At 39.9% G+C, this 12542-nt stretch overlaps 1 protein-coding gene across 1 annotated transcript in view; it reads left to right on the top strand.

Moving 5' to 3' along the window:
• PDZRN4 (PDZ domain containing ring finger 4) overlaps positions 1–12542 on the top strand; it is a 431064-nt gene that overhangs the window by 247036 nt on the left and 171486 nt on the right. The gene's annotated exons all lie outside the window — the stretch shown is intronic.

Below are 12542 nucleotides of genomic sequence, written 5' to 3'. Positions count from 1 at the left end.
AAGTTGAGTCCAAATATATGAAAACTTTTCCCAAAACACTACCATATTACCCTTACCTAAAAGCATCACGTGTCTTGGCATTTAAACTTACTGATAAAAGCATCTTTCTTAGTTTTTTCTGAAATGCTGTAACAGGATACTATTGACTAAGTGGCTTAAACAACAGAAATTTATTTCTCACAGTTCTGAAGCTAGGAAGTCAGAGATCAAGGCACTGACAGATCTGGTGTCTGGTAAAGCCCACTTCCTGGTTCATAGAAGCTGTCTTTCCCTGTGTCCTCAACATGGCAGAGTAGGTCTCTGGGATCTCTTTTACAAGGCACTAATCCCTCTCATGAGAGTTCAGCCTTATGATCTAATCATATCCCAAAGGTGCCCATTGTCAAATTCCAACACATTGGGCTTAGGTTTCAACATGTGAATTTGGGGCGGGGAGGGCAAACATTGATCATCTAAAATGTACGTTCCAAAAGATACTTGAATTTGACTTCCTGCCTGATAGACTTGTTTTGTTGTTTGATAAAAACAACTGCGGAGGCAACCTCTTTATCACTTTCAGAGATAGAATATCAAGATGAATGTTGTAGCCTGATCAAGGACAAGTTCCAAATATTCTTACTTGGAAAGGGAAATTGTATTTTCTTAATTCTAGTTCAGTTCAGTCGCTCAGTCATGTCCGACTCTTTGAAACCCCATGAATCGCAGCATGCCAGGCCTCCCTGTCCATCACCAACTCCCGGAGTTCACTCAGACTCATGTCCATCGAGTCAGTGATGCCATCCAGCCATCTCATCCTCTGGCATCCCCTTCTCCTCCTGCACCCAGTCCCTCCCAGCATCAGAGTCTTTTCCAGTGGGTCAACTCTTTACATGAGGTGGCCAAAGTACTGGAGTTTCAGCTTTAGCATCATTCCTTCCAAAGAAATCCCAGGACTGATTTCCTTCAGAATGGACTGGTTGGATCTCCTTGCAGTCCAAGAGACTCTCAAGAGTCTTCTCCAATTCCACAGTTCAAAAGCATCAATTCTTCGGCTCTCAGCCTTCTTCACAGTCCAACTCTCACATCCATACATGACCACAGGAAAAACCATAGCCTTGACTAGACAAACTTTTGCTGGCAAAGTAATGTCTCTGCTTTTCAATGTGCTATCTAGGTTAGTCATAACTTTCCTTCCAAGGAGTAAGCGTCTTTTAATTTCATGGCTGCAGTCACCATCTGCAGTGATTTTGGAGCCCCCCAAAATAAAATCTGACACTGTTTCCACTGTTTCCCCATCTATTTCCCATGAAGTGATAGGACCAGATGCCATGATCTTCATTTTCTGAATGTTGAGCTTTAAGCCAACTTTTTCACTATCCACTTTCACTTTCATCAAGAGGCTTTTGAGTTCGTCTTCACTTTCTGCCATAAGGGTGGTGTCATCTGCATATCTGAGGTTATTGATATTTCTCCCAGCAATCTTGATTCCAGCTTGTGTTTCTTCCAGCCCAGCGTTTCTCATGATGTACTCTGCATAGAAGTTAAATAAGCAGGGCGACAATATACAGCCTTGATGTACTCCTTTTCCTATTTGGAACCAGTCTATTATTCCATGTCAAGTTCTAACTGTTGCTTCCTGACCTGTATACAGATTTCTTAAATTCTTAACTCTAAGGAAACATATTTTCAAAATGTTTTAATATTTTTAAAAATGATAAAGAAGCTTGTAATTCATACATGCCTTGAACATTATAGTATATCCTTTTCTCCTTGCACTAAAAAGCTGATGTTAAATTAATGGTTATTTTATATGCAATGCCATTTTGGCCACAGGAAATTTGGTAAGTGTCATTGTCAACACAATCTGAGAAACATCAGCCACTTTCATGGAAAGCAACTGGCAATCCAGTGACAAGGCTAATAGTTATGATGTTCTTCTTTAATATAGTCACAGTTTTAGTTTCATACTCTTCATTCAATCATGCATTAGTACATGCTGTGTATCGGTTACATGCCAGATAGTATTCAAGATGCCAGGAAAGCAGAGATGATGATGTCCTCCAAGATATAACAACCCAGCAGACAAGTAAGGAGGCAATGTTAGAATTCCTAGAATAGTGATAATTATAACATGGTGTGGAGATACAGAGATAGGGGCACTGTGTTCAACTTCAGAAAGAAGGAAAAACTCACAGAAGGGTAAAATTTGAATTTGTAGATGAGTAACTATAGTCACTGTAGAGGAAATAACATCATCAAACATACACAGGGATAAAGTTGCAGGAGAATGTTGTAGACTGGCAGGACTGTACAGTGTTTGTAGGGTGAGTAGAGGAAGTTAAAGGTTGAAGTTAAATGGCACTTTGTGTGGGTCTTAAGACTAGCCACACTTTCAGATAATGTTTATATGTGTGTGTGCATAAAATATATAAAAATTCATATATATGTATATGGGTGTATGCACGCATATGTGCTAAGTCGCTTCAGTTGTGTCTGACTCTGTGACCCTATGGACTACAGTCCTTCAGGCTCCTCTGTCCATAGGATTCTCCAGGCAAGAATAGTGGACTGGGTTGTCATTCCCTCCTTCAGGGGATCTTCCCAACCCAGGGATCTCCTGCTTTGGCAGGCAGATTCTTTACCAATGAGTCACCAAGAAAGCCCATATGAGTGTATATATTTATAGTATATATATAATGACAAGCTTAGTCTAACATGCATGTTAACTTTCTTGATGGTTAAGTAACAAAAACTTAATTGTTTAATTTCCTAATTATTCATCCTTGCAACAGATAAGTAGCAGCCTTTATCTTATGTATGCAACCTATAACTTGTATGATTACAGATTTGTATATTTTTATTAAAAAACTAAGCATTGAATTGCAAGGAGAGATAAGAAAGCCTTCCTCAGTGATCAATGAAAAGAAATAGAGGAAAACAACAGAATGGGAAAGACTAGATCACTTCAAGAAAATTAGAGATACCAAGGGAACATTTCATGCAAAGATGGGCTCGATAAAGGACAGAAATGGTATGGACCTGACAGAAGCAGAAGATATTAAGAAGAGATGGCAAGAATACACAGAAGAACTGTACAAAAAAGATCTTCATGACCGAGATAATCACGATGGTGTGATCACTCACTTAGACATCCTGGAATGTGAAGTCAAGTGGGCCTCAGAAAGCATCACGATGAACAAAGCTAGTGGAGGTGATGGAATTCCAGTTGAGCTATTTCAAATCCTCAAAGATGATGCTGTAAAAGTGCTGCATTCAATATGCCAGCAAATTGGGAAAACTCAGCAGTGGCCACAGGACTGGAAAAGGTGTTTTCATTCCAATCCCAAAGAAAAGCAATGCCAAAGAATGCTCAAACTACCACACAATTGCACTGATCTCACACGCTAGTAAAGTAATGCTCAAAATTCTCCAAGCCAGGCTTCAGCAACACATGAACTGTGAACTTCCAGATGTTCAAGCTGGTTTTTGAAAAGGAAGAAGAACCAGAGATCAAATTGCCAACATCCACTGGATCATCGAAAAAGCAAGAGAGTTCCAGAAAAACATCTATTTCTGCTTTATTGACTATACCAAAGCCTTTGACTGTGTGGATCACAATAAACTGTGGAAAATTCTGCAAGAGATGGGAATACCAGACCACCTGACCTGCCTCTTGAGAAATCTGTATGCAGGTCAGGAAGCAACAGTTAGAACTGGACATGGAACAATAGACTGGTTCCAAATAGAAAAAGGAGTGTATCAAGGCTGTATATTGTCACCCTGCTTATTTAACTTCTATACAGAGTACATCATGAGAAATGCTGGGCTGGAAGAAGCACAAGCTGGAATCAAGATTGCTGGGAGAAATATCAATAACCTCAGAAATGGAGATGATACCACCCTTATGGCAGAAAGTGAAGAAGAACTAAAGAGCCTCTTGATGAAAGTGAAAGAGGATAGTGAAAAAGTTGGCTTAAAGCTCAACATTCAGAAAACAAAGATCATGGCATCCAGTCCCATCATTTCATGGCAAATAGATGGGGAAACAGTGGCTGACTTTATTTTGGGGGGCTCCAAATCACTGCAGATGGTGATTGCAGCCATGAAATTAAAAAGCACTTACTCCTTGGAAGGAAAGTTATGACCAACCTAGACAGCATATTAAAAAGCAGAGGCATTACTTTGTCAAGAAAGGTCCGTCTAACCAAGGCTATGGTTTTTCCAGTGGTCATGTATGGATGTGAGAGTTGGACTATGAAGAAAGCTGAGCACCAAAGAATTGATGCTTTTGAACTGTGGAGTTGGAGAAGACTCTTGAGAGTCCCTTGGACTGCAAGGAGATCCAACCAGTCCATCCTAAAGGAAATCAGTCCTGGGTGTTCATTGGAAGGACTGATGTTGAAGCTGAAACTCCAATACTTTGGCCACCTAATGCGAAAAGCTGACTCATTTGAAAAGACTCTGATGCTGGGAAAGATGGCAGGCAGGAGGAGAAGGGGATGACAGAGGAGGAGATGGTTGGATGGTATCACCGCCTCAATGGAAATGAGTTTGGGTGGATTCTGGGTGTTGGTGATGGACAGGGAGGCCTGGCGTGCTGCGGTTCATGGGGTCACAAAGAGTCTGACAACCGAGTGACTGAACTGACTGAAGCATTGAATGATAAAGTAGAATTTATACAGTTCTAATAGGGTTATTTTCCCCTGCTTCTCGGAGCATCATGCTGTAGCAGATTATCATTTATTTGAATTTATAACTGACATTGACAAACAAAAAAAACTACATTGATATTTGCATGTATTAACTTTTTAAAAATAGAAACATGCTTTAAAATCTAAATTGAAAAACTTGGAAACATCACTTTCATTCTATGGAACAGTAATGAAAGTGGAATGTCATCCTAATTGAATCATTGGTATCATTTCTGCTTATATATTATCAGGAAAGTGTAGGTGGGAGAAAGATACTGTGATATACACTTTAAAACACTAACAAAGGCATTATAGCTTGCATCAAAACAAGGAAGTAACCGTAGTTGCTACATATGGATGACTGACTTGAAAACTGGCCTTAAGGAATTTTATTCCTAGTAAAACATCCCTGACTTTTTAAAAATTCTGTGATCATGTTTCATGCAAATCCAAAAGTAAGCTGCATCTCTATATATAGTCATGACTTCGTCCTATTTAAAATGGTTAAACCGAGGATTCTATAAAGATTCTCTACATTTTACCTGTGGCTACTTTTCTACCATGAAATTTCAGAGTTGGCTGTTATGTAAAACAAAGCAATTTCACTGCAGTCCTCCTTGGAAGACAGCTCTGATATATGAAGAAAGCACTGATCTATTGCTGCTTCCCTGAGTGGATACAGCAGCAGCCAAAGGAAAAGGGCTTGGCTGGAGAATAGACGGGTGACCATTGTCGGTGTAGGTGTCAGTGGCAGGGTGACTGCTGGCTCAGATCAGCATCTGGCTGACAACTCACAGCCTGGGAACCAGTCAAATGTGACAAATCTCCCCTTGCAATTTGATGGGATGCCCTGCTTGATTTCTTGTAGCCAGAAGAAAAGCAGATTTCCGATTAAGGCTGCTTTGTAACTCCATTCAGAGATAAAACAGGATTTTCTATGCTAATTTGTACTCTTTTCCATAGGAAATGAGAATAAAAAGAAACCCTTTGTTAAATGGGCTTGAGCAATAACTCTGTCGTAAGTGCCTTTCTTTTCTTGTTGTTTTGTCCTGAATGCTGGTGTTTATATTTGGTGTTTTGGTTATATGCTTTTTTAAAAAGTAGGATGGCTTCTGTGAGAGTTGCCATAAAGCTGTGGTTAGACAGTGTTCACTGCCAAACTAGTGTCTCCATGTGCTGTAATCCTGTTTAGTACCTGTACAATAGGGGAACAGCTGGTGCAGGCTGCAGTTGGTATGTGAGTATGCTATGTTGGGACTTGGGATCCACACAGACAATGAACCAGGTCAGCTTAGAACAGACCTAAGCACCCCTCAGACAGCTGGCTCAGTAACTATACACTAGCCAATCTTGGGAGGGTGATTCATGGAATAACATTAATTTTCTTCTCTAGCAGACGGTGAGGTAACGGAAGCCAGGTTGATTGTGCTGCCTTGGGATTTCTACCTAATGATCTTCTGGAAAGCAGGTGCATTGGCAAGGATTTTAAGCTTCTGAAAATTCAACTAGTATTACAGAGTAAACCTTTGCTGCCATGGGGGTTTTACAGGAGCCGGGTGCATTAATGTGAGATCATTACAAAGCATTTTGGTGACTACTACAGAATTAATGGCACTTTTATGACTTGTGGTTAATGAATGTCAAGAAATAAGAGTTTATATCTGTTCAAATTGTAATTTTAAATCAAACTTGCAAGCTGTCAGATGCATCCACCACATGAGGACTCCTTCTTGGTAATATTTGGTGTTTCTCTACATCCATCACAATTTTAGATCGTTGCTTGGAACCTCAGCTACAGTTCTACATAGGCTTGATGTAAGTTTTACCATGACAAAAGCAAAGCAAGTTGTCGCTTCCAAGAGGGCAATTTCCATGTCGTCCCTGTGGAAACTTAAGTTTACTTCAGCATTGAAGTAGGTAAAATTATTCCTATTTGTGGAGCATCTCCTGATTTTGTTAAGTAGCATTCTTTAAGTTACTGATTGGCCGTGTGGCCTAATGGATAAGGCGTCTGATTCTGGATCAGAAGATTGAAGGTTCAAGTCCATTCATGGTCGTTTGTTAAGCTCAAGTAATGCAGGGGCATCTGCTGTGAGCCCATTCAACTCTCTGTCCTTCCCACACTTCTAAATCATCCAGTCTTTACTCATCTCTGTCTTCTGCCTGAGGAAAAAAATCTCCCTCCAATCAATACCAATTGATTTTACCATGCCTCTCATCCTATTTACTCTGACTTCCTTTACTTTCCTGTTCCATCTCTCTGCAGCATCTTCAGTCTCTTCTTTCTTCCATGCATTCCTCTTTTAAAACGAGCAGACGAACAAATCCTTTCTTGATCCTGTCATCTCCTACAGTGTCATTTCAGCTTCCTCTTCTCTCTATTACACACTTCTTGAAAGAATAGTCTTCATCCACTGTCAACACTTGGTCACTTGCCCCATCCCTCATTCAACTCTCTGTAGACCTCACTGTCTTCCCCTACACAGCCTCTCAAGAATGGCTGGTACATTCCAACCTACCACCCTCCACACCACACCACTACCTGGAATCCTCAGCCATACTTGACCCTGCTAACGAGCCCCTCATTTTTGAAACTGGGTGGATTCTTGACTTTCTTGACTCTTTCTTTTCTATAGGTTCAGTTCTGAAGTCTATTTTTCTGTATCTTTTTCTGTGATATTTTCCCAATTCACTGTTGTCAAATATATCTTAGTGACCTTCACATCCTTATAATTATATTTGCCCTTTCTAACTAAAATTTAAACTCCATAGAGGACATCTTATTTGAAGAAGTATCTCGATACAGTCATACCCAATTCCAATCTATTTCCACAGTAACTCTTCTTCCTGGCACCCTTATCTCTATTAATGACACAGCTTTGAAATCAGACAGCCGGTCTTACAAATGTTCTAATTGTTGATTCCTTCCTATCCCTTGGGGGCTTCCATGGTGACTCAGACAGTAAAGAATCTGCTTGCAATGCAGGAGACCCAGGTTCAATCCCTGAGTTGGGAAGATCCCCCAGAGAAGGGAATGGCTACCCACTCCAGTATTCTTCCCTGGGAAATCCAATGGGCAGAGGAGCCTGGCAGGCTACAGTCCATGAGCTCTCAAAGTCGGACATGCCTGAGCGAGTAATACTTACGCTTCATATCCCTTGCCAATTACTTGGCAAAACAGCTTCTTCCTATTTCTGTAGCATTTCTCTCATTTGCTCAGTATACACTTCTTTTCCATTCCCCCTTTTAATGACTGTTTATACACTATTGTAAAAGATTAATTTTTATTATTAATACTGTTATTAGATTCCTCTTTGTTTCTTCCAGGTCAAAACTCTTGAAAAATTGAACAATGGCCTATACATTGTCACTCCCTTACACAAAAATCTTCAGTAGCTCTTCATTACCCACTACAGAAAGAATAAACACAGACCACCCAATAGACAAGTTCATCTCTTCTCAGAGGATTGATTCCACAATTTACCCTGCAGGGTAAATTATGTCATTCCTTTAATGTTCCTATGCTTTCTTATTCATATGTTCACTATTCTTTTCACTGAAAATTTTTCTACAGCTCCTCCATCTCTCCTGGCTAAATATATCCTATCTTATGAAGTTTTTCTGAGAAACAGTAAAAATATTACCAACATTGAAGTCCAAATACATGCATTATATACTTATAAGTAAATGATATATAAAATAGATCTCTCATCAAGCTAATACCCCACTGTGACTAGTATACTATATCTCTACTGATAGTTCTGTTTTAATGATTTATTTATTTAATTATTTAAGGTTAGCAGTGTATCCGTGTGTATCAATAAATACTTGTTGAATGAACAAATGAATTTAACTGATGGTTTTTAATTAGAATCTCTTGGCTCATTATCTTGGTCTTTCTTGAGGCTGACAAAGTTATCCATTTTGCTTTTATTTGTAATTTTATTCTCACTGATGTGTACACCATTTACACCTATTTATACTATTTACACTAATGGAAATAGTTAAACGGATTTATTGTTGAAGCAGAAAAAGAAAAATAAACACAAATACAATTAATTTTTATTTTATTAATTAATATTAGAAGAGAATATTATGTATCTGCCATTACACATCAAAAATTATGAAATAAATTCCCAGTCAAAGGAGCTATGTGTCACAGACACCTAGCAGATTGTCTGGCATGTTCATGAACCTCTGTTGGTTATCATTATTGTAATAAATTTCTAGTAATAAACTCCATTGGAAATCATGACTAGTGTCCAGAGATTTATGAACATATACTTGCACACAAAATCTACATATGCATCTCATTCTCTGTGCATATGTGCTTACATAGTACATGCACAATGGGAACTTCTTTTGTCAATATGACATTTATTCAAGTCATGAGTAGCTAAGCTCCTCTCTGCCATAGCTCCCTTCTTTTTATGAATGCCTATTCTGGGTGTTCTTTGGAAGGAATGATGCTAAAGCTGAAACTCCAGTACTTTGGCCACCTCATGCAAAGAGTTGACTCATTGGAAAAGACTCTGATGCTGGGAGGGATTGGGGGCAAGAGGAGAAGGGGACGACAGAGGATGAGATGGCTGGATGGCATCACCGACTTGATGGACGTGAGTCTGAGTGAACTCTGGGAGTTGGTGATGGACAGGGAGGCCTGGTATGATGCAATTCATGGGACTGCAAAGAGTCAGACATGACTGAGCAACTGAACTGAACTGAACTGAACTGATCTGGTTATCCTAAAGTATTTCTGATTTCATTTGTCGAACAACTCCTCTTTGTTCATTAAAACTTAGCATAGAATCAACTCCGATTTTTTGTTTGTTTCTTTTTGGCACTCCGTGGCAATAATTTAAATTAGATAAATCTTTAAGCTTCTTTATACTACAAAATGTTCCCAAAATTTATCTGAATTTATATAATCCTATACCTCTGATCTTTTGTACATGGTTCAGTTAGTTCAGTTCAGTTCAGTCGCTCAGTAGTGTCCAACTCTTCCCGACCCCATGAATCAGCACGCCAGGCCTCCCTGTCCATCACCAACTCCCAGAGTTCACTCAGACTCACGTCCATCAAGTCAGTGATGCCATCCAGCCATCTCATCCTCTGTCATCCCCTTCTCCTCCAGCCCCCAATCCCTCCCAGCATCAGAGTCTTTTCCAATGAGTCAACTCTTCACATGAGGTGGCCAAAGTACTGGAGTTTCAGCTTCAGCATTATTCCCTCCAAAGAAATCCCAGGGCTGATCTCCTTCAGAATGGACTAGTTGGATCTCCTTGTAGTCCAAAGGACCCTCAAGAGTCTTCTCCAACACCACAGTCCAAAAGCTTCAGTTCTTTGGCGCCCAGCTTTCTTCACAGTCCAACTCTCACATCCATACATGACCACAGGAAAAACTATAGCCTTGACTAGACGGACCTTTGTTGGCAAAGGAATGTCTCTGCTTTTGAATATGCTATCTAGGTTGGTCATAACTTTCCTTCCAAGGAGTAAGGGTCTTTTAATTTCATGGCTGCAGTCACCATCTGCAGTGATTTTGGAGCCCAAAAAATAAAGTCTGACACTGTTTCCACTGTTTCTCCATCTATTTCCCATGAAGTGATGAACCGGATGCCATGGTCTTTCTTTTCTGAATGTTGAGCTTTAAGCCAACTTTTTCACTCTCCACTTTCACTTTCATCAAGAGGCTTTTGAGTTCCTCTTCACTTTCTGCCATAAGGGTGGTGTCATCTGCATATCTGAGAGGTTATTGATATTTCTCCCAGCAATCTTGATTCCAGCTTGTGTTTCTTCCAGTCCAGCGTTTCTTATGATGTACTCTGCATATAAGTTAAATAAGCAGGGTGATAATATACAGCCTTGATGTACTCCTTTTCCTATTTGGAACCAGTCTATTTTTCCATGTCCAGTTCTAACTGTTGCTTCCTGACCTGCATACAGATTTCTCAAGAGGCAGGTCAGGTGGTCTGGTATTCCCATCTCTTGAAGAATTTTCCACAGTTTATTGTGATCCACACAGTCAAAAGCTTTGGCATAGTCAATAAAGCAGAAATAGATGTTTTTCTGGAACTCTCTTGCTTTTTCCATGATCCAGCAGATGTTCGCAATTTGATCTCTGGTTCCTCTGCCTTTTCTAAAACCAGCTTGAACATCAGGAAGTTCACAGTTCACGTATTGCTGAAGCCTGGCTTGGAGAATTTTGAGCATTACCTTACTAGCGTGTGAGATGAGTGCAATTGTGCAGTAGTTTGAGCATTCTTTGGCATTGCCTTTCTTTGGGATTGGAATGAAAACTGACCTTTTCCAGTCCTGTGGCCACTGCTGAGTTTTCCAAATTTGCTGGCATATTGAGTGCAGCACTTTCACAGCATCATCTTTCAGGATTTGAAATAGCTCAACTGGAATTCCATCACCTCCACTAGCTTTGTTCGTAGTGGTGCTTTCTAAGGCCCACTTGACTTCACATTCCAGGATGTCTGGCTCTAGGTCAGTGGTCACACCATCGTGATTATCTGGGTTGTGAAGATCTTTTTTGTATAGTTCTTCTGTGTATTCTTCCCACCTCTTCTTGATATCTTTTACTTCTGTTAGGTCCATACCATTTCTGTCCTTTATCGAGCCCATCTTTGCAGGGAATGTTCCCTTGGTATCTCTAATTTTCTTGAAGAGATCTCTATTCTTTCCCATTCTGTTGTTTTCCTCTATTTCTTTGCATTGATTGCTGAAGAAGGCTTTTTTATCTCTTCTTGCTATTCTTTGGAAGTCTGCATTCAGATGCTTATATCTTTCCTTTTCTCATTTGCTTTTTGCTTCTGTTCTTTTCACAGCTATTTGTAAGCCCTCCCCATACAGCCATTTTGCTTTTTTGTATTTCTTTTCCATGGGGATGGTCTTGATCCCTGTCTCCTGTACAATGTCACCAACCTCATTCCATAGTTCATCAGGCACTCTATCCATCAGATCTAGGCCCTTAAATCTATTTCTCACTTCCACTGTATAATCATAAGGGATTTGATTATAGGTCATTATAGGTCATACCTGAATGGTCTAGTGGTTTTCCCTACTTTCTTCAATTTAAGTCTGTATTTGGTAATAAAGAGTTCACGATCTGAGCCACAGTCAGCTCCTGGTCTTGTTTTTGTTGACTGTATAGAGCTTCTCCATCTTTGGCTGCAAAGAATATAATCAATCTGATTTCGGTGTTGATCATCTGGTGATGTCCATGTATAGAGTCTTCTCTTGTGTTGTTGGAAGAGGGTGTTTGTTATGACCAGTGCATTTTCTTGGCAAAACTCTATTAGTCTTTGCCCTGCTTCATTCCATATTCCAAGGCCAAATTTGCCTGTTACTCCAGGTGTTTCTTGACTTCCTACTTTTGCATTCCAGTCCCCTATCATGAAAAGGACATCTTTTTTGGGTGTGAGTTCTAAAAGGGCCTGTAGGTCTTCATAGAACCGTTCAACTTCAGCTTCTTCAGCATTACTGGTTGGGGCGTAGACTTGGATTACTGTGATATTGAATGGTTTGCCTTGGAAACGAACAGAGATCATTCTGTCGTTTTTGAGATTGCATCCAAGTACTGCATTTTGGACTCTTTTGTTGACCATGATGGCTACTCTATTTCTTCTGAGGGATTCCTGCCTGCAGTAGTAGATATAATGGTCATCTGAGTTAAATTCACCCATTCCAGTTTATTTCAGTTTGCTGATTCCTAGAATGTCGACATTCAGTCTTGCCATCTCTTGTTTGACCACTTCCAATTTGCCTTGATTCATCTACCTGACATTTCAGGTTCCTATGCAATATTGCTCTTTACAGCATCGGACCTTGCTTCTATCACAGGTCACATCCACAGCTGGGTATTGT

The sequence above is a fragment of the Bos taurus genome, chromosome 5 (assembly GCF_002263795.3).
Source record: "Bos taurus isolate L1 Dominette 01449 registration number 42190680 breed Hereford chromosome 5, ARS-UCD2.0, whole genome shotgun sequence".
NCBI lineage: Eukaryota > Metazoa > Chordata > Mammalia > Artiodactyla > Bovidae > Bos > Bos taurus.
This window is presented reverse-complemented; position numbering and strand designations above follow the sequence as displayed.